We start from the raw sequence: 22,972 nt of genomic DNA, 5'->3' as shown, positions 1-22,972 counted from the left end.
TGCGTTGCGGCACTCGGAGTTGCCGCAACGCAAGTTCCCCAATTCTAAAACGGGAGGTTGCAATAAAATGGCCGGATGTTTAGAAACAGGCAGACTGAAAACGTCTTAATGTGAGGTTGCTGAAATCTTCAATGCTGATAGTATCTACATCCTGTGTTTAGCCACCTTCCAGGGCTAAAATAAATCATAAAAACCAGCAAGGAAGTAGCAAAAATCTCGTTACCTTGTTAACAAGTTGCGGAGAAAATGATTTAGCCTAGGTCATTCATTGTCCTTTGTAGCAGCTATGTGAGTGAAACTGTTTTATAGCTGCGCGTTATTAAGGGCGTGACCTTGTTGAATGACAGGTGACTGACGGTATTTGGTGTCATAATTATTACTTACCTGTCACCGCTGGCAAGATGGCAACACAGGGACTCGTTTATGAGTTTGGAAAAAAAAAAAAAGCAAAACGAAGAGCGAGCTCGTATGAACTGACTCACATATTTTGATGTTTGTATGCAGCAAACGAAAACCTGGTACTGTGACGATGTTCAGCTGAAGAAGACGAGGCATAATTGAAGCTGTTAAAGTTTACTTTCGAGGGCGTGTAAACGCTCGCGCCATTGACGGTTAGCTTCCCAGGGAGGTATTTAAAAAAATTTTATTTTTGCAAAAGTTGACATAAAAATCCTTCCTATATAGCTATAATTTATATGTTACTCGTTTAAACCGCAGTATTTACTGTAAGAGAAAAGCAAATTTCTGTTACGCAACTTGCAAATCCTACATTTCGCATTTCTTTACTAAAACATGTTAACTTAATGTTTTTTTATTTGTTTGTTTTTTCGTGGTTAAATATAAAAAATATCTCTTTCACAAGTCTCATCCTCCCTCTGTTGCATTCTGCATTTCTCTAGATTCTCAAAGTGCAGAGAGACAGCAAATTCCTGTAATTGTCTTGTTATCACTTCAGATTGATGGCTTACTCTCACACCAGTCTAATTGATAAATGTTGCTTTAAACAGTCAGCGTTCTCTAATAGTCTGTACTCTGCAGACTGGCATTTCCCGTCTGATTGGTATTTCTTTAAAAGAATATCTGCAAATGGGACCTAAACATAGTGTTTTAATAAACACCACTTTGTGATATAAGAGTGTTGGACAACATATATATACGTATGTATATATATATATATATATATATATATATATATATATATATATGGGTTACATTAACAAAAGGTGGGAAAATGAGAGCTAGCTAGTGGTATTTATTTATTTATGTGAAAGTTCTGTGTTTTCATAGTTTTGTCTCAAATTATGCTGATCAAAAAAAAAAAAGAAAATTAGTTTGAAGAAGCCTAGAACCTTGATCAAAACATTACAGTTTCATCGTATCACCTTAATGATACGATGAAACTTGGCTGTTAAAAGAGGCAGTACCATGCTCTTTTCAGACACGTGTGCCATTTCATGGCGCAATCAAGTAACTGTTTTTACCTTCAGTTGTTAGAAATGCTGTGCATATCAAAACATAACTTAAAAGAAATCTGACTTCCTAATTTGACGCCTTGAAATTGGACCTCTGTCTCTTTAAGAAGCTTCTGCTTTCAGCATGTCGTCACAACAGTGCCTCTCCGTTAACGGTCGTTCTTAGGAGCATTACAGTGAGAAGTAATTTGCTAATTGCAGCTGCCGCTAGTCTGGAGGATTAGTGGAGAGATATGGAGGAGAGGTGCTCTGTCAGATGGATTTGTGGAAATAGGTGGCGCTTTGTGAGAGCAAACGTTTTAGGCACCCTTGAATGGTTGCCATGGGAGATTCAAGGACTTCTCAAACATGCATGGAGAGAATCAAAGCGACACTCCTGCTACGTTTTTGACGAGGGAACAACATTCTAACATGATGACATCATGTGAAGCTCAAAAAGCTCACCATACTACCCCAAGCATTTATCCATTGCTCCTGCTAATGAAACATGACGCATTGATTATTAGTCATTTATTGCCATTTAAATTTTATTTCACTGACTGAAGCAAAAAACATTACGTAACTGTCAAATGCTTTCGACATTCATGCACAACAAGTACAACAAGCTAATAATAGCCCATTAATTAGTCAGGCTAGCTGCAGACATACTCCAGACATACTTGTATTCTTGTAGCTAAAAAGTGTTGCAGTTCTGAAACTGTAACTTCTTAAAACCATTTTATACATTCAAAGCTTTCAATGCTTTGTAGTTGTTGATTTTCTTAAAACTCGCCTCTAGTAAACGGGTTACTTGCTGTGGCCCAGTAAGTATCGTTTTTTTGGTACCAAAGTCATTGGAACCAGATTGGTGGAAAAACGCATGTAATGAACAATCAGTGTAATGTCAGATGGCTCACACACACCAGAGCCTGGACCTGCTTCCCGGTTCATAACACCGACAAAAGGCTTGACCTAACTTTACCGAGAAGAGCATAGACGTGCTGACATCACATGCCATGTTTCTGCAGTTGCAAGGAGCAGAAAATGACAGCTCTGGTGACTAAATTTCACCTCAGACAAAAACAAGTTAATCCTGCGGTGAAGTAGGAGGAATAAATTTAAGGTCAGGCAGAATACGGCGGAACACTTTAGTCTGAACCGCAGCAGTTAAGTTCCTGAAACGACGCACTCTTAACTCACGTCTTCGGTGCTCTACATCTAGTCTAGGAAAAGGAGTATTTTTTTTTTTCCCCCTGCAATCTACGAACATGCTTTGAGACAGTTACTTCACACATTTTTTATTTATTTTATTTTTATTTTTTCAAAAGTACTGGAGATTAAGTCTCTTTCAGATGGGCTTCAAGGTTTTACAGTCTCTTTTATGGAGTAATGGAAAGAAGATCACATGAAGCGAGCCAACCCCTCTGTGATTCCACATGGCTGGCTGATTAGCCCCCTTTTTTTTTTCTTTTTTTTTTCACTGATGGAAAACACATGGCGTCCATGCAGCTTGTTCATTTCAGGTTTTAGATGGCATGACGCTCATGCTCGGTTTTTGGAGCCGCAGCCTTGAAGGGCAGCCATCATCAGATTTCTGTCCCCTCTTGGTCCCCGCCGGCCACTGACTGTTATTTAGCCTGCCAATGGAGGCTGGCTGTTCCCTTGGGAAAGCCAGAGTGTGCCTGCCAGCAGGAATGCATCGAAGGCAATAGAGGAAGATGGAGGATGGAGTAGCTGCTGCTGCTGCTGCCGCTGCTGCTGCTGCGTCTCCCTCTGTGTGAAAATGAGTCCATTAATTCAACCCCCTCCCCTTCCTCTCCCGGAGCCCTCCCTGCGCCTGTTGTCTCTGTTTGTTAGCGAGATGATTCCTTCTGTCATGTCAAAGGCAACATTATCATATCCTTGTTGCCAGGGAAACCGGGGCCGAGCAAGACAACGACTTAAAGCCGTTTGCAGCGTTTGAAGCTCGTAAACATGAAAGGTTATCTGTAGAGCTATGAGAGCTGAAACTGTGACAGATCTGGAAGGATCTTAATGTTGGCATGATGTTTTATGACTCGCCCCCCCCCCCAGCAGGTTTCTACCCGTACTCCCCTTTGGTTGTTTGCTAAAAGATTTATTTCGCTGGAACTGAGGACACGGGGTAAATTCAGATAGGACTGTAACGAGGCAGTTTGTTTTATCAAATTCTGACCTCAGCATTGATTTCCGTTGTGTAGTCAGAGTTTCAGACACCTTCCACGTGTCGTTCTAGTTATTCATCTCCAAATCAAACGGGATGACATCCATCAAGCTTTCTAATAAAACATAAGAACTTTCAAAATCTTTAACCTGCCTTATCTTTTGTTTTGGTCTTGTTTTTTTTGTTTGTCTGTTTTTTAATTCGGGCCCGTTGATGACAGAAGCAGGATGATGAATTTGTCGTTTCCCCGCCTCCAGCGTGACACTCAATTTATCATTATGATATAAGTTCTTCACTCCAATGGGCTGCTTTAACTTGCATGGAAAAGGTCAACAAGAGCAATGTTTTAATTAAAACACCTAACAGCCGACTACTGGCAAAGAAATCCCCATATTCATCCGTGTGCATACAGATTAAAGCAGCCAGTAACACCTGCCGATAATCTACTAGCTTTTGCCAGTTTAAATATTAAAGAGGCTCATAATGTCATGTCTTATTAAGCTATAAGTGCCCTTCTGATTTTTCATTTTTATTTTTACAGTGTACTATGTGTGGCTTATAATACATATCATGCTAAAATGGTTCCTTGTGTCACACAAGGTACCTTTTTTTTTATTCTTGAGCACCTGCACCCCCTAAAATTTCTATGCATGACTCTGTTATTGGTGTAAAATGGAAAAAAGTACTATTTAAAAAGAACTACAACTTATATCTGCTTATTATGCAGATATGCTATCTGGATAATATTATGCAGATACACTATCTGCATAATAAACAATACTTTGACTGTTTCTATTGATTTTGTTCATCAAATAGGTATGAAGTAGACATAATATTCTTTCATCAACATGTAGCACCCATTTCCTTTAATTTGGTTCCAGGTGTTAATTTGAGAATTAAATGATGTGCCAAATCTTTTGAAGAATATTCCTGTATATATAAATATCTAGTTTCATTTTTTGGAGGTATATTTAATGAACAAATCACCAAGTGAAAGAACAGCCAACAGGTCGGCATCATAATCAGCTAATAATAAAATAACTTGCTACACTAACTCTATCATGTATCTGTAAACAAACTATGTTGCATCCATCTAGCCATCACATATCCATTTATTGCTGCTTGTAGTTAAGTATTTTGATTATTTATGGAAATCAGAATTTGACCGGTCAGTGGCAATCAAGGAAAAATGGGCATTTAATGTTTATGTGCCACACAGTCTCTAGTTTAATAGGCTTAATCAAGTGATGTCAGTCAGTTTTGTGTCATTTTATGTAATGTTCCACATACATAGGGTAAAAAAAACAACATACAACTTTCACGCTGAGAGACATTGTTGACCTTGTGGGTCAGAGGTATGAAACAAATTCAAAACTGGGGATTGAGGCAACTTGAACTCGTGACCCCAGTACTTCTAAAAGCTCAGCTCCATCCCCCAGACACCACCACACAAACGCCTCTGTGTGTGTCAACTCATGGTTGCTGCTGCTGGGATCAAATGGTGGACGTTTCCCCATTGAAAAACCGGCTCGTCAAATCGCAGTCCGGTTGATCCAGTTCCACCTTTTCCTTTCGCTCCGTGGAGCTGTGGAGAGAGTGTAACAGTTCAATCCGACTTTCCTCTCCTGGATTTCCTAGTCGCTCTCGCTGCTGCTGCTGCTTGCCTGCTGCTTGACTACATTGTATCGGTTCCCACACGAAGAAGCAAACGCGGTGCTCTCTTTCACAAACGGGCGAACACGGAGGAATTAACCTGGATGGAAAGCCGTTCACTGTGGAATTCATTCGCAGAAGGCTGCGACCGAAGAACCGCTTCGCTTGGGGCTCGGGAAGGCAGCGGTGAAAATGCGCCTGGGACTCGGCTGTTTTCGCTGTGGACGATGTCTCGAAGTGTGATGGCAGAAGTCCAGTGAATCGCTGGCCTCCCCTCCTCTCTTGTGTTGGGTGTCTGGGGGAGTGCGCTGCCACTGGTTTCTACTAGAGCTTCAGATTGTATTTAGAGGTTTTACTGCAAACTCAGTCGCCTGCACGTTGATTTATTCTTTACACGGAGCGCACACCGCCATGGACGGAGAGCGGTTTGGAATAGGATTGTTTAGTTAAGTCGGTAAGTTTGTCCCATTTTTAATCCTTTTCTGTCATTGTTAACATTGCTACGACTCGTTAGCCATTTAACGTTAGGAGGCTAGCTGTAACACAGCATGCAGCAGCTAGCCAGGGCTGACTGCACTCTGAGCTCATTGTGTTACTGTGCCAGCCTGCTAACCTTACTCTCACGGTAGTTAGCTCATTACGCCAAGCTAACTCAGTTCTGCTCGCTTTTTAGGCTTTCAGCTGTCCTAGAAATAGCTGAAATGAGCTGCTACATTTGGGTAACTGCTAACTACATTTCTTTAGCTGGAGGAGCGCTACAGTCAGTTATCCCCCCTCTGGGGACAATAACGTTTATTAACTGTAAAAAAGAAAAAAAAACACATGTCTGAGTGCACTCATGTTGCTCCTTTAGGTGTGTGGAAACACTGTTGTGGTGAAACATTAGCAGGACAGACTAAGAACCGTGGGACCCCAGGGGGTCCTGAGTGGAATGGACCCACAGAAAAACTGAAAATGAAAGGCTTCATATACTCTCTCCACGTTTCCTTTCTTTAACTGGGCCAGCTGTAAGAGCAGTGTGAACATGGGTCCCTTCTGGCATTGGTTATGTCTTCAAATAAAGTCTTTATTAATGAAACGTTAAATGCCACAAAATGGTGGCTAGTGGTTAAATAAATGCATTTGGACATTTAGGACAATCTTCTTTTGGTGATTTGAGTGTTGGGGAGTGGAGGAAGTTAATCACTGTGTTAGTGTTTTGACCTGCTGCATGAACTAAACCACCATAACACCTTGTCCACATCAAAAACTTAAATAATCTGCTTTAATAGACTTCTAAAAGTTCAGTTTAGTCCTTCACCCAGGTTGTCACCCATTTCATATCTATATTTCTCTGTTTTGTCACTTACCAGTTGTTCTTGTAAAACCTTTGCAGACTGCTTTATTTACTTGGAGGTCTTTTTTAAATTTTTTTGTTCTGATACCCATTTTGGACTGCTTGAGTTGACCCTGAAATTTGATCATTTAGGGGTTTTGATTTAAGCATAATAAGTCTAACCCAACTTTGCCTGGTAGATGTTGTTTATTGGTGTCACATTCCTGCTTCTTGCTTGCAAAGGAGTGAAGGACATTATTTTAAATTGGCCAAAGCCAGTACAAGATGTCTCCCTATGGGGTAGGAATTGACACATGGTTGGTACAAAACAACCCGCAGGAAGTGGGTTCCATTCACACCCCCATACGTTGGGCATGAAACAACGAGGACTAAAGAATACCATATTAACACCTCAAATGCTGTTTTTTTCCAAATAAGATTTCAGTTTGTATTATTTGGAGAGCATATAATTACGTACTGTGTTTATGGCCTTCAGTTCGGTTCTCTCCTCCACCAGTTCCTACCCCATTTCAAACCCACACACCGCCATTTTGTACATGACCTTTGGCATGCGTAATGGTTTAAATGACCTCCAGTTATTAGACATTGTTTATTGAAGTCACATAAGATAAGAGTTGATAACAAATCACTTAGTCAGCGGTCGCTAAAACACGAAAGAAATCGTCTCTAGTGTGAGTATGAATTGACGAGCCCAGTAGGCTTTTTATAACAAAATAATAACTAATTGTACCCGAAAAAGTTGAATAGGAAATGACGGATTTTGTAAAAAGTTTAAAATGGGAAACAGACTAAATAACCAGCCCCTAATTACAACACAATAAAGTCTGGTCAACACAGAAGTTGAGTTTAATCTTTGTATTTGTTTTTTTTTTTTCCAGAAAATTCCTTTTAAATATAATGTTGTTTGCACAGGTTCTTGGTGAATTTATCTATTGGCCATTTTGAGATATTAGTTTTCCATATGCTTATTGTTTCCATTAGTTCCCATTTTGTAACTGTAAACAAAACATGTCTTAACTATGTAATTGCCTAACGTTTTCACATCAACTTATTTCTCCCATATCTTGGTTTCTTAATTATATTTATAATTAAGATAATCATAAAAATTGTCAAATTTTATGTATGACTTAATTTTTTTTGTTATATTATTGAAAACCTTATTATCACTGTTGTTACATGTTAAATGATGGAAATATGATTTACTGTCGGTGATAAAACTAAAATAACTGACAGACCTCCTATTGGAACATGTTTCCCCTCAGTGTACTGTAAGCCTGGCGGGCCACCAGCCTTTATTTGCCCCTCCACCAAGCTCAGCGTTGTTTGCTTTAAATATGGTGATTTTTACACCAGAGACGGCAAAGACGGATTAAGCTAGGTTTATAGTTGAACTGGGTGTGAGGGGGTGCGCACCAATTGTGCCGTCCCTTCACCACCCTGTTGCTTTTGTATCTCTGAATTGTTGTAACTAGCAACATTTTTTGGCACACTAGTGGACTCCCCTAGCATCCTTTTCACCGGGCTTAGCAGGTTTTCTGTGGGAAACTCTGTAGTAGATATTATCTACTGAACTCCCATTACTTGAATTCCTCGAAATAGAGTTAGAAAAATTATTCAAAACAATTGTATAATCAAAAAGGGTATGAAACAAACCCTGTTGTGTTTTCTTTTACTGTCTGACGCACAGTAAAAAATAAAAAATAAAAAATTACAAGACTGCAAAACTATGAAATGACTGTTTTCAAGAAATGTCTTCATCCTCAGAAAAACATAAAAAGATTCGTAAAACATTTGAAGTGCCTGCTGTAAAAGAAGAGCCATCACTTGGCCAAGGAGTTTCATCATACACCCAAGCCATTCATGTAGAACACAATGTGTGAAAGTTTTTTTTTTTCTGTTTGAGTGGTTTCTTGTTTGTGTATATAAATCCACAAACTCCCAAAGCAATAAAAGGAACATTGAGAAGTTTAATTGTTCTCATTGAGCTCTCTGCATTGTTGACTAATAACATAATTAGACACGGCTATATGTTTAGTCTGTTGGCTTGTCCGACTGGACCAAAAAAAAAACGTAAAAGAACTGTTCACACCCTGTCATGCTGTGTGTCACGCAGAGCTGATGTGCGGCGAGCGTTTAACCAGTCTTGGTAACACATTGGCAGAACTTGGCAAAGCAGTCAGTCAGCACCAGACCCGCGGTTTAGTTTTTTTTTTTTGCGGAGATCAGAATTACGTTGTTGTTCAGAAAACAATTTTCTGCGACATACAGGAAATGCCGCCTCGGTAGAGATCCACACACGGCTTTAAGAACATAAAAAGCATAAATAATTGATAAATCTGAGATCTCTCAACTGCAAAGTGCTGAGCATATCAATTGTAGTGAGCTATCTGACCAAATAAACAGCTTTTAGTGTGAAGAGCAACACAACAGCTTTACAGGAATGAGTGTCATTTAGTAGTTGTACCTGTAATGATTAAAGCTGTTTGCAGAAGCTTTAGGAGTGGTTAATCTGTATGCGTTCTTTACCAACTTGTCTGTCATTGATTTTCTACTTACAAGGGTGCTTTATCTTCAGATTTATTACGCATTCCTCCTCTCTTGTCATACTAGAATCAATACGAAAGATGGTAATATCCCAACATGAGGCCCAGAGGATTTGCCCTAAAATTGAATTCATTCATGTAGAAGGTCTGGTGCTTCCCGTTGGCTGTGGCTCATCATATTTTTGTCAGCCTTCTCTACTGTCAAGAGAGCAGCTTTGTTTTTATCCAACTATCTTTTCAATTTCTGTTCAGCAGATATTATCTTTTTTTTCTTTCTTTTTTTTTTTAGAAGTATAGAAGTAATGTGTGCTCGTCGTGACGAAGGTGTTGGGGAGCTTTGCTTTTGTAGTAATTTGCCAGACACATTTTTATGAGTCTAACAGACATCAGATGTGAGGAGAAATTTAGCACTCGGCGTCGAATGCGAGCGACGCAACTCGAGCGAATCCCCGTCTTATTCGACAGTTTAACGTTGGCGACAAACAAGCTGTTGGGAACTGAATGTAAAAGTGATGGCATAATGGCTTTCTGCCTTTTTCTCAGTTGCCTTTGCAGATGTTGGCATAAGTCTTCGCTCATGAAATATACATTTCCTCAAATGTGGAATTCCCCTCCCCAACTTGCTCAGTGGTGATTTTTTTTGCAGTACAGAACCTGTTCTGCGTTGGGTTGGATATCAAAAGAAACACAGTGGAACAAGGGAGTTTAACCATGTTTGTTTAGAGGTCTGAGGCATTAGATTAGTCCAGGACAGGAGGATTATGTTGGCTTTGTAAGGCTGCCATCATCTCATGGCCACACACCAACTAAAGGCAAGCTAAGGAAGGATTTGGCTTGTGCACACTAATTTAGATGGGCATTCAAATACCTTCAGGGATGTTAACAGCTCTTTAAATAAGGAAATTGAAGCATTTTGTTCTAAAGCTATAACCTTTTTGCCTTTGTGTCGTTTATAAAATTGCTGTTAGTAAATGTCAAGATGCATAATTCAGTTGATGCTCATATGCAGGGCTTTTTTTTTTTTTTTTTTTTCACAAGCATGCAATGTTCAGGGTGAAGGTAAAGGTTACTCACCGTTAATTCATATTAGATCTCTTCAGTTATTTTTTATTAGTGTCCAAAGGAAGTTTATTACCCAACATTTTTTATGTTAGTTGTTAAACTTTGTGCTAAACAAGAATTCTTTGTCTTAATTTATGTCTGTTTTTTTACTGCATATTTTTATCGGAATAAATACAGTTGAGTTTGGTGGAGATGGAGAAAAAATTTTAACAATGACTGGTTAAGTCATAGTTAACCAGTCATTAACTAGTTTTAGGCTAATTAGCCAGTTTTAGGCTAATTAGCCCTGAGGGGTTCAACAATTCAATCCAGTCTTTTCCCAGTCAGTCGATGTGGCTTTAAGGTCGCCATGCCAACATACAATTCGTTGCGAAAGTTGAATCTGAGTTGGCTGTTTCTGTGAGGCCTTTAAAAATATCAGCTATTTAAAAGTAATGCAGACAACATTTTGTAAATTTGAGTTCAGGCAAAAATCTAAATTATTCATCTGATAAATTTTTAACCTGCTCGTTGTGATTATTTGAATAGCTAAAATCCACAAATTCTTGAGGCGCTTTAACTTTCCTATTTTAATATTTCAAACTCCAAATATACAGACGAAGCCATCTTTGTGCTACCGCAAGAGCTAGCACATACATTCTATGTGTTAGCTCTTTTCTTTGCTCTTGGGGTTACTGCCAATCAGCGAAAGGGAAAATACTTGCCGTTTCTGGATTGGCTTTTAGCAAACTCCAGCCAATAACGTAACAGCCAATAACATAACAAACCTAGCATTTCATCTTCCAACACTGCATTTGTGTTTTGATGTTTTAAATATTTTAGATTTCCGCAAATAGACACATTTTCTGCAAAAAATTGTAATAAACATCCACCCATCCATTTTCCTTACACCCTTGTCCCTCAGTGGGGTCGGGAGGGTTGCTGGTGCCCATCTCCAGCTAACGTTCCGGGCGACAGGCAGGGTACACCCCGGACAGGTCGCCAGTCTGTCGCAGGGCAAYACAGAGACAYACAGGACATACAACCATGCACACACACACTCACACATAGGGACAATTTGGAGAGGCCAGTTAACCTGACAGTCATGTTTTTGGATTGTGGGAGGAAACCGGAGTACCTGGAGAAAACCCACGCATGCACAGGGAGAACATGCAAACTCCATGCAGAAAGACCGGGGCCTGGAATTGAACCCAGAACCTTCTTGCTGCAAGGCAACAGCTCTAAACAAATACACAAATTCTACTACTGTACTTGAAGGAAAAATGGTTGCAGACATTTTAGTGATGGTACAGATCTACAGGCTAAATGCAGTTTGGTTTAGTGTCTTTACAACCTATTGTCTGCCCACTACGGTATATATTGAGCTCGAGACAAACACTTCAGCAGAGAAAAGTAAGAATAAGAACTGTTCTTTAAATTTTGCTAATCTTTACATCTTATTCCATGTTGTTGAGTGGGACAGTTTTAAATCCTTTTTTTTTTTCCCTGTGCCTACCATTTTGCAGCCGTACAGTATGTGGCCGTGAAGCTGTAAAGGAATATGCAACTCTGCAGTCGTTTCTGCAGCATTGATTAGATTTCTAATTTGTGAATTGCCAGTTACAGCAGAAAAAAAAGTACACTGAGTGCTTGTTGCACAGTTGCTGCTTTTGCCATAAAACTGGTGATCCATCTTTTCCTGGGATGAGAGCCCAGGTTAGATTCAACTCTTCCCCCCACACTGGCTATAAAGATATTGTCTTTTATAGCCTGTGTGCACAGTGTTTAGTGCAGCAGAAACGCTGTCTCATTTGCTTTTGGTTTTTAAGTATCGCGCTGTGTGTGTTCTTAGAAAGAAATGCCAATTCAAGTTAGTTTTTTTTTCCCCTTTTTGTTGTCGCCGTTGCCGCGTTAATCGCTTTAGCATGGCTAAAACGCCACTGCTTTCAATACCGTCTTCATTCATCCTCTCATAAGCAACATGACCTCATTACTCAGCCGTGCTTCACTTGATTCTGACACTGATTATCTTCTTCCCTGCAACTCGCATATGGTAATTTTTCATCTCCACTTAATTAATTGAATATTCCACTTAAACGATTGTTGCAGAAAGCTGTTTAGTTTGTTGAAAGAAAGCAGTTTAGTGTCCTCCCAGATTCGGGAGGAAAATGTCACAGCACTTTTAAAAAGAAGTTTTTTTTTGTTGTTGTTTTTTTGCGTGTGTGTGTCGAGCTTAGTGTAGAGCATGAAAAGGGCTTTGAAGAAGTGATGTGCGGGAATGCCTCAGAGCACATCAATACTGTAGCACGGTGGCAGCGTGTGGGAGGATCTGTCCCTGTCGCCCTAATCATAGCGTAGAATCCACTGTCATCTGCCGAATCAAAGAGGCTAAAAAAGTAAAAAATAACGCTTGCTTCTCAGACGACACCAGCCTCACTTGTGATATTGATGAGTAAATTAGAGAACATCCGCAAATTACACAGTCGCAGCAGAGTGAAGCAAGGAAGGAGGTTTAGCTAGAACTTGAATTCCTCTGGAAAAATAAGGTCTGTTTTTAGTAAAAATCTGTTTAGGAAATCATCTCACTAGCAGCACATGTTGAAACAAATGCTTTATGGCTTAACAGTTTACCTAAAAAGCTATATTTATCAAAGCAGCTTTTGCCCACGCATGGTTCAGCTAAGGAAGAAAAATGTTCACATCACTAAACAAACAAAAGTAGGATAAAATCTGGAGCTGTAATTTTGTCATTTATTTTATTTTTGCCATCCATAGCACAGGTGTCCCAATCAGGATTTGTTTTGCTCTAAGCACCAACCCGAGTCATTTGGGATTAGGCATGTGCTGATAGCTGAGACCTGGTCGGATGCTACAGTGAAGTTGATCAAATTAACTCTGTATCAGTGTTACACTTACTCAACAATGATAACAAGAGCACTGAAGTTCTTTCTGCAGCACGTTCTCTGACACTTAACTCTGTTAAGAAAGCTGTTTTAATGTTCTGGCTGCATGTCACCTGAAGCAACTCTGTAATATGCACAGAATAGAGTATGTTGTTGCAAGCCAGGCTCAATGGGAAGAAAAGTGGAGTATAAAACGCATCTGATTGGCTTAAAGCTGCTGTATGCAACATTTATTAACAATGTGTTTTGTTTTTTTTACGTTTGTTGAAACTGCCTCTAATGTTGTGACAGTTTAACATGATACAGATAATTTTGTGAAGAAATTGAGCTCCTATGTCTTTTAGAGGAGCAGAAATGCAGCAGTCCCATTCAGAAACAACCTGTCAGAGCCAGGAGGTGGAAATTAACACTGTCAATCATGCTTGTCCATGCCCAATGGTGGAGAAACAGTTTAAAGTTACAGGAAATTTGTCTTATCTGCCGTTATTTTATGGCTATGCTAACTAGCACGAGCATTCACGACAGACTCCGTTGTGGGGAGCTAGCGTTAGCGTAGTAGAGAGCAATGGGGACATTCTGAGAATAGGCGTTGCAAGGCTTCGCTTATAATTGGTATCTAAAAAGTTTTCCTGTCTTCATTTTCTATCTGTAATATTGTAAAAAATGCTAGAGTACTCTGCCAACGACACAACCTAAGCATTGACAAAATAAATGAGGATAACCTTGCATCATTTTTAAACACAAGTGTCTATCTTTGGTATAAGGAACAAAAAATGGAAAACTAATTTTCCATATATTTTTTTTAGATATACTAATTTTATTGTTCAAAATGAGGGATAATTTCTTTAAAAACCAAAGTGAAAGGTGGCACAGTTAGCAGCACTGTTCCCTTGAACCAACAAGGTACTTCGGCTTTCAGTCCTTCTGCATGAAGTTAGCATGTTCTCTCTGGGTACTATGACTTCCTCCCTCTGTCCATATTAAACATTCATCACGAACCTCATATCTAATAAAACTGCAGGAAGTTGTCAGTACTTTCCTCTATTCCTCGTTATTCTATCACACCGATGCAACAGAAACCTTCATTTGGACCAGAAACGCGTGCCATGCCGTGATAAACAGCATCACGCAGTTCCTCAGCTGAGGGAAATCAATAGAAAGAACAGTTAATCTCAGGAGTAAAGACCCTTATACAAGCAAATAAAGCAACAGTTCAGAGGGGGGAGGAAAAAAAAACCTAATGGATTTGGACAGATCACGCTGCGTAGCTGCGGGGAGTGCATGTTGTTTTCTTTTGGCTTCAGTGCCATTACCATGAAGCTTATTGGCCATGATAAAAACATTTGCAGTGTGGACATTTGTCTAAACAGCTAGAGCAGCAATCTTGTAGCTTTAATGTGAGTGATTTAGACCGCAGTGACTGGTTTGGAAATAACATGCTTGTGTTTTTAGCTCACTCGGCAACTAACGGCAGATTTGTGCCGATTTGATGAGGAGGATTTTACATGGACGACAATAAAATCTGAAACTGAGCAGTTCTGTCTGTTTCTATTAAGCCATCAGTTTCTCCCTCCCTATCGTGTTGTGATTTAGTTTGAAGACAAAACACATTTTTTAATAAAAGAGCTTTGTAATCATACCGACCGTTAATAAGCCTTGAAAAACGACAACGGAAAAAGTACAAGATGTTCTTTTTGTGAGCTAGCTGCATTTTTACAGCCAACAGTCTAAATTGTCTACTAAAACTATACCTATAAAGTAGTTCTCAGGTTGTTAGTATTTGCTGGAGAGCGAGAGACCCAACTCTCTCCGGAGGAACGTAAACTCAGCTTCGCTGTTTATGGCAGTGAAGAGAAATACTTGAACGATCACGTGTCAAAATATGTCACACTTAAAATGATCCCGCGTCACTGTAACCTGTTCAGAAACTAGATTGGATGTTGACGCAAACAGGACGAGCGCCACGTCTCAGAGGCAACCTGTTAGCTTTGAATCTCAAATCGACAAGCAGATTGACACCGGAGAAACTGAGAGCAGGCAGACCTTTAGAACGGGGGAGGTTGATGGAAGATGAGACGGATAAGAGTTTGTTTATACTAGCGACAGTCGGAGGACAAAGCAAGCAAATCTGTGCTTTCTTGGTGTTCTGGGTCATAGTGCGACTGTGCACTCAGAGCTGGATTGCCGTTTTATGGTGGGGTGGGGGGCGGGTGCTGTGCATCTCCTTGTAATGGATGACACGGTGGTCACGGTGGCAGCAGTTGTTTAAACAGGGCCGTCGGATGTCTGAATAAGGTAAATATGTTTAAGCAAACATGCGGTGTTGCCCTTAGTGACGCAGGCTAATTGTACTTTATAACCATTTTGCAGCTCCAGGTGTTTCTGACTCCATTTGTTCAAAGTAGAGAGTTCAGAGGTGACGAATGAAAGCTCAGGCTAAGCAAACATCCACTGCCAATGAGCTGTTGCAATGCTAAATTGACTGCACTTATATAGTCCTTTCAGGTTTGCTCTGCTAGTCAGTTACCCATCTGCAGACTAAAATACACACTGATACACATAAAACACAGACCAGTAGATGTGAGGGGTTAAGTGTCTTGCCTGAGGGCACTTAGACATTTAGTGGTGAGCAACAGCCACCTTGGTTCAACCTAAATGTTTCAATTCACACATTGCATCTCAGAACCATCCTCAGATCACCATTCAGTAAACCAGAGCTACTTTTTAAGTGGTAAATGCTGTTAATCAGTTTGAATCGTCTCTGGGTTAATTTGTCCATCTGCCAACTCTGAAACCTAATTTTGTACCCATCCATTTCTACTTCATCATTTCCATTTTGTAGCTGTATGACGTTAGTTTCAAACCCAGGTACTTAAACCAGTTTATTTTTCACTGTAATTATTTATTTTCATGAATTTTGTCGATAGATATGTTTAGATATGTATAAAACTGACCAAATTTCTAAAAACTTTGTTTTACTCTATTAATTTATTATGGTTCTGATCCTGTATAAACCCATTTCAATATGGTAGGATATCTGTACAGTATAATTACTTATCGAAGCAGGCGTAAGACATCAAACTGTCATGCTCTGTAAGAAACTTCCTTCTGTAGTCTTCTTCATTTTAGCCGAGATAACGTCGAACAACTGTAATGTCTACATAAATATTTACTTAGTTTTGATTTCAACCACTTTTCCTCTACGGTCTTAATTTACCTAGATTTTAGCTTAGCCTTTAGAATCCAATATTACTATCGGTAAACATGAGTATCTGTCTTAGGCCTGGGTGAAAAGTCAGTTTTATTGATAAAATGTTCTCTTTTTGAAGATTTGATTCTTGGAAAAGTTAAAAATAAAGCTTTCCCCATCAAAGCACTCTTGTATTTTCACAGTTCATAATGCTGTCATCTTGCCCAATCCATCATCTTGTTTGACAAGTGTGTTCTTCTTTTTATTTCTACTTTGATTTCAGGTCAACTCATAGAAAGAATGAATATGAAAGCCTTTTTTCAAACTAGATATTTTCTGTCATTTGTAATCACTTTTTAAGGAAAAAATGTGAGAGGAAGTTGATGGAAATCTGATTTAGTACAAAAGAAAATCTGACATTTTATTTCTAAACCATGCCTGTCAGCCCTAATCTGTTTGTAAATTCTGACATTATAACAGTTCCTATCATTTCCAAATCCATCATGATTCATAGGTTGAAATCTGCAAAGGATAAAACACAGCAACTGACTTATTTAAGGTTGCTATGTTGAGCCTTCTTCTTATGCAACGCCATCTTCCTTCAAGTTTAATATTTGACAGCTGGAATACCTCGGTGGTAAATGTCCTCTAAAAATAACTTGTTGGAGATTTTTGTGGCTTCTCTGATATTGTTGCACACCTCGCTGACACTAAAGCTGGCTAACTTGGCTGAGATTGTCTTCTTTCATTCAAAACATCTACATGGATGAGTTTTTAGAACAACTTGCTAGCAACTGATTAAAGTAGGTTCACTGCTACTTTATCTCTTTGCTGTCTTGTATGCTTGCAGTTTCTGTCATTTTGTACTCAGCTTTTTGGAGTCTGAAATAATGCAATGTACAGAGAGACGTTCAGCCCAGATAAAGGAAATATGGTGAAATGACTGAAATGAGTATCTACCAGCTGGTCAAGTGTAATGTCTCATATTTTTGTATTCTGTTTTGCATCAATGTTTTCTGTAGATCCAGAGCTTGTCCAGATCATTTCTTTTATTAGAAGTCATGAAAAGTTCAGCCAAATCCATTTAATCTTTTTCAGAACATTCGACTTCCTATTTCTATGTTCAAAATAAAAGGGATACAGCTCAAATAGATCCTTCTTCTTATGTTACCATAATCTGGTTGTGACATTATCAAGGTGCTTAAACGTACTGAAAGATTGCGGTGCTTGTGCACCTAAAAGAAGCTGGTTCCAGAAAGCCGTAAGGCGCGAGTACATGTGTCTGATTTTTATTGGTGTTCAGAGTGGGACTAAAAATGCTATTCTATCATGACTGAGATGTAGCGTGCCATCCTCTGCTCCCTGACGCACATTTTCCTGCCTTTCAAATGCCAGCAGTGATTGAGTGTGTACACATGTCAGCACTTACTGTCAGCTGTTATTGTCAGCTTGTGCGTTTTTTACGAGCAATATTTCAGTTGCAAAATAACGCTCCTCTGCTGCGTTTGGAGGGAGAGGAAGAAAAAATAAAATAAAGCCGTTTGGACTGTTACTGCACTGTTAAAAGTTCGGACCGTTACTCCTGGTCACTGATGAATTGGGTCTAAGTTACTGCGTTCCATGTCGATGTGATTTTTGAAATGTGGCACTGCTGCTGGGACTTGAAGTGTGCCAGAGCGCTGATACTGCAGGAAGCCCTGCTTCTTTGTGACTCTGCCTCTTTGTGCAGCTGCTTGGAGAGAGTCAGGCAGATATTTGGGGTTAATGGTCGTCCATGCCCTTTCTCTAGTTAGACATTCACATGGCAGCAGCACAGCTGCCCATGGTACAAACAGTAGTCCAGTATATTATTCACTCAGTAAGTTGCCTGGTGTCTTTTCATAGACTTCTGACTCTACAGTAATCTGGAGCCGTTTTCTCTGTGGTGCTTGTCTGGTTTTTAAGCTCACATGAGAATAGATTCTACAAGAAGAAAAGTAACGATTTGTTTGTGGACCCCCACAGTTGAACTGAATACAGTTGCCTGCCCACAATTAAACTAGTAACTAAACCGTAGATTAAAAAAAAAAGTTTGTTTCTGCTCTGCAAACATTCACAGTATTGTTTGCCAAGAGACTGAGCGCTTGTTTGCCTCAAGCTTTGCTGTTTCACAACTCTTCCTTCCTATTAATGAGTTAAGATGACAAAGGAGCCTTATCTAAGTATATTAAATTTCTTTATGTTTCAACATAGTTTAATAATGTGGTTTCACATTATTAAAAAACAACTTGATGCACATATGTGGAAGAAATATAGTCTCATTGGAATTTGATTTTCTTTTTTTAACATTAAATTTATTACACAAATTTTTTGTCACTGTGGACAATTTAGTCTTTTTTTATTTCAAAAACAAAAATTTCACCTATAAAGACGCACCTATAAATGTGGTGACCTTCTGGTGACTTGAGCAAATCGGCACTAGAGCGTGTCAATTTGCTTTTAGCCAATCAAATTATATATTCATGTTAAATATTAATCTCTTGGAACCCAAGGTGTTTTAAATAACAAAAGAATAACAACCATACTGTCGGTTTTTAGTTTTCGCAAACATTGAGTTTTCATGCTAAATCCCAATTTCTGGCCGTTATTATGCAGACAGGTTTAGGATTAGTATTTGGAGTATTTGATTGTTGAGCAAATGTAAAAAACAAAATTATTGATGGCAATTTTTGTAGAACATTCTGATACCGACTGTGTTCTTTAGGACAGTGGACTATATTGGGAAAAAAACACGAACTAAAGATTCTTCACCACTTTTATATGAAGGTTGTGACTTTTCTTTGGAAGATTCTACTTATTTTTGTCTCAAAATAGCTGTAACAAAAGTTTTCTCAGTGTTTGTTAACATGAAGTGGCAGCTGCTATTGACATCGTTGCCCTTTTTGTTTCACCTAGCTAAAAACCGTGTTCAGTGAACAATTTGGCTCGTTCTAAAGAAAATAAACGTTTGCTAATTGTTATTACTTGTGAAAATGGGGAACTATTTGTCATGAACATTTTGCATGGGAATCTAATGCATTTAGTCTGCCACTGTACGTGTCGGGTCAACCACACTTCAATGCTCTTTGCTTGGCAAAGCGAAAAGCATCTGTTTTTGGTCACGGTATGGACAATCAAGAGAACCTCCATTAAATAGTGTTGGGGCCTAGCTAAAGTCCTGCTAACTGGAGGCAGTCAGGCGTGACGGTCACGCTCGTATTCCACGGTGAGGAAGAGTTTCACCCTTTGCGGTTTGCTAAGCCCTGCAAACCCCAGCCCACTGCTAATTCCTACCACTGAAACTTGCTTGGAAACACAGACTGGTTTCTATTAAACAACTGAGTGATTTTAAATTTGAGACTGTTTTAAAAAAAAAAAAAAAAGGACTGATGAGCTATTAAAGATCTCCCATTACTTTTAAGTACTGCAGATAAGAATGGGAGAGATGGGACCTGGTATCTTTGCAACAGTATAATATTTAACTCCATTCAACGAAAAATTACATCCAAAGGCTTTAATGCTGTTTTTTTTCTCCCCCAACTACAATAAAATTGCTTTTTAGAAATAAACCTGTTTTTTGTTTTTGCTTTTTTCACCATAATTCATACACTTTTATCACCAGTTTCTTTATTGGTTTGATTTGACTAATGAGCTTCAGTTTATTGTTTGTCTAATTATTTTAATACATGATCCTTAGAAAAAACTTGCTACAATTCATTAATTTGCCCAATATATCACTTGTGTGTGTTTTTTTCTGTTCTGAGTAGAAGCTGCAGCAGATGAGGGTGAGGCTGAACCAGATTCATTTCCAACTCTGCTTTGTTTGGGATATTGACTGTGGTGGTGTTTCCTATTTCTTTTTTGTGAGATGAAGGGATGGTCTCACTGTAATGTTTCGGTCACAATCGATGACCTGCCAAATTCTTGAAGGAGTGCCTCATTTTGTACTGGAATGTTATAATTGCTGCTCTGACTTTGAATTGAGTAGCTATGAATAGAGCTAGGCATATGACTAACTCTAAGAAAATGGCTTAACAGTGAATTCTTTGCTTAATATAGTTTAAACGGTCAGACTACAACACAGGACGTTAACACCACTTCAACTCAAAGTTTCTTGTAGCGTTTGACTTTTAGTACAGATTTAAATATTCAATAACGTTCAGTTTGTATTCGTACATTTTTAAGTGTTAATATTCTGACAAACTATTTGAGGTCAGGGTTGCTTATTTTTACTATTTCATATTTGCCAGATTTTTCTTTACGTCTATGGGTTTTGTTTACAGCTTGCCAATTGAAAGATCAAATATGGTCTTTTACAATAATTTTTTTAGCTAGTACTACCACTGAACGGTTTACTTTATTCACCCCTCAAACGTATCATAATGTTACAGAACTGTTAGCACTTGCTAAGTTCTTGTCCACAGCGGTCCCTTCACACAGAACAGAGGCTATTCTACAGCTTAGACTATTCAAACAGCAATTTGAGCATGCACAAACTTGGAATGGTTTGTTAAATTTGTCCAGTGTGATGACAGCTTGAACTTGGCCATCAAAAAACTAAAACACTGACTTGATACCTGAGATGTTGGCGTCTTTCCGGCTCACCACGTACTTTTTGTGCTACAACCTCAGGAGGTCAGAGCCATGCCGGAGCAGAGCCTTGAAGAACGACATGATTATTATATCATCGCAAAATATCACAAAGCGCTGTTCGGAGTGCAATAATTGTCGACCAATAAATCTCAAGTGTCATGAACTTGCATTTTCATGCAAATGTAGAGTTTAGATCGAGCCGGACGTAAACCTGACATATTATTTAAATTAAGATTTTTCTGCTTTCATTGGTCGACCACCATTTCAGTTAGCAGTGCACCATCTCTCGTTCTTAGCTGTTGTTTAACGTCTTCTAGCTTCACCTTGTCGCTTGTTGTAATTGCAGAGTAAGTCAAGTGCGAATCATGTGGGATGTGTGATTGATGTGAGCGGAGCAGGGTGGGGCTTTGTGCACAAGCGGTGGGGCTGCGTTTGTTATAGTCTGATTAACTTCTACACCCTACTTATTTTATTTTTTTCCTCAACAGGTTAAACTATCTACTTCTCTATTTTCACTATAATAAGTAAATTAACGCAACACACCTGAAATATTTAGCCAGTTGGAAAGGCTCACACTGGACACAAATGATTTTGTCCCAAATTTTAAAGATCATAGGCATGGAAGCAATGGTGAGAAAGAACGGAAAGGAGAAAATAGGCATGCATTGTGATATTTACCAATGTTGGCGCTATCGCAAGATTTTCTAATATTGTGTAGCCCTAATCAAAGGGGCTTTTGTGGTAGAGTCATAATAGGAAAGTGCTATTTGGGGATGAGAAAGAAAGAAGTCAAACTAATCTGGGTCAGTTGAAATATCTACTCCGATACTATTGTATTCCATTCCTCAGTCTTTGTCTTCATGTCTGTAAGCTCTCTGCAGACAGGTATATTTACATATGAACCCAGCAACACAGATGGACGCTGTAATGATATATAATCAGTCTTTAAACTCCCCCATGCACCGAGTGAGCCTCCTTTACAACTGACCCACAAATACAAACAAACGCACCACCGCGGACGCTTCTGCCGTTACCACGTCAACCCGCATTCAAACCGAGTGCTTCAATTATAGACCAGCGAGAGCTCAGATAATTAGAAGTGTTCTGAGAATCTTGGTGACTGCTTGTGTAATTCAGAAACGGCCGTGGAGTGGAATGGCTCAGCATGCTAATGGAGCTGCTCCTGTTTCTGCTCCAGGCCCCTTTGAACGCAGGAAAAATCAATCTGGCACCTTGTCTGAGTTTTTTTTTTTCTTCTTTTTTTTTTTTTTTAACACAGGAGCTTCTGTGTGGATGTTCCTTTCATCTGCTCCAACAGAAGTTATCATAAATACACCACCATTGGATTATTTATTTGGACTCTCAGGAAAACAAGTGCAAGTTAAAGTTGCTTTCAAATGTATTCCTTTATTCCCTAAAAGTACAATTAATTATTAAAATACAAGTGGGAAAAAATATATGTAGGTAGATGAGGACGTTTTACTTTAAAAGTCCACATCCCGTTATTGTCTCAGTTTGCCTATTTAATCCCTGGAAGCAAGTCTTTTTTTTTTTTTTTAAAAGGTTTTGTTGGCTCTAATGGCCTTTATTTGAAAGTAAAGAGGATTATGAGAGAAGGGGAAGACATGCGGCAAATGTCACCAGGCCGGGAATCGAATCTGCGACCACCGGCATGAGGACTAAGACCTCAATACATGGGTTGTGCTTTGCCCCTGCGCCACCACAGCACCCCGGAAGCGAGTCTTTTTAACTGTAGATATGGCCATCAAAGGAAGCAGAGCTGGTTTTAAAGAGGGAGGAAAAAAAGAGGCTAATTAGTTCTGCAATTTTCATATTTTCAACTTCTTGGTGATCATTAAAAGAAGAGACTTAAGCACACAACATAATTGCAGTGTCTTCTAAAACCAGCAGACAATAATCTGACATATCACCTCGAGATGTTTGTCTAACTCTATCCCCACATTTACCTCATTAGTGCTGCTCTGAAAAATAGATGACTGCTACTATAACTTATTTAGAAATTTTAGAAAGTTTACATTACCGCTGAGGCTATGGGACTAAT

General features: G+C 39.1%; 1 protein-coding gene across 1 annotated transcript in view; it reads left to right on the top strand.

Annotated features, from left to right (window-relative positions):
• The first annotated feature begins 5,252 nt into the window (after positions 1–5,252).
• Positions 5,253–22,972, top strand: part of znf609b (zinc finger protein 609b) — a 93,711-nt gene continuing 75,991 nt past the window's right edge. The window contains exon 1 of the mRNA XM_008404680.2: positions 5,253–5,740. The gene's annotated coding sequence lies outside the window, so the exon portion shown is untranslated. The remainder of the gene's footprint in view (positions 5,741–22,972) is intronic.

This window comes from Poecilia reticulata, linkage group LG3, assembly GCF_000633615.1.
Source record: "Poecilia reticulata strain Guanapo linkage group LG3, Guppy_female_1.0+MT, whole genome shotgun sequence".
NCBI lineage: Eukaryota > Metazoa > Chordata > Actinopteri > Cyprinodontiformes > Poeciliidae > Poecilia > Poecilia reticulata.
The sequence above is the reverse complement of the archived record's forward strand: the minus strand, read 5'-3'. Positions and strand labels throughout refer to the sequence as shown.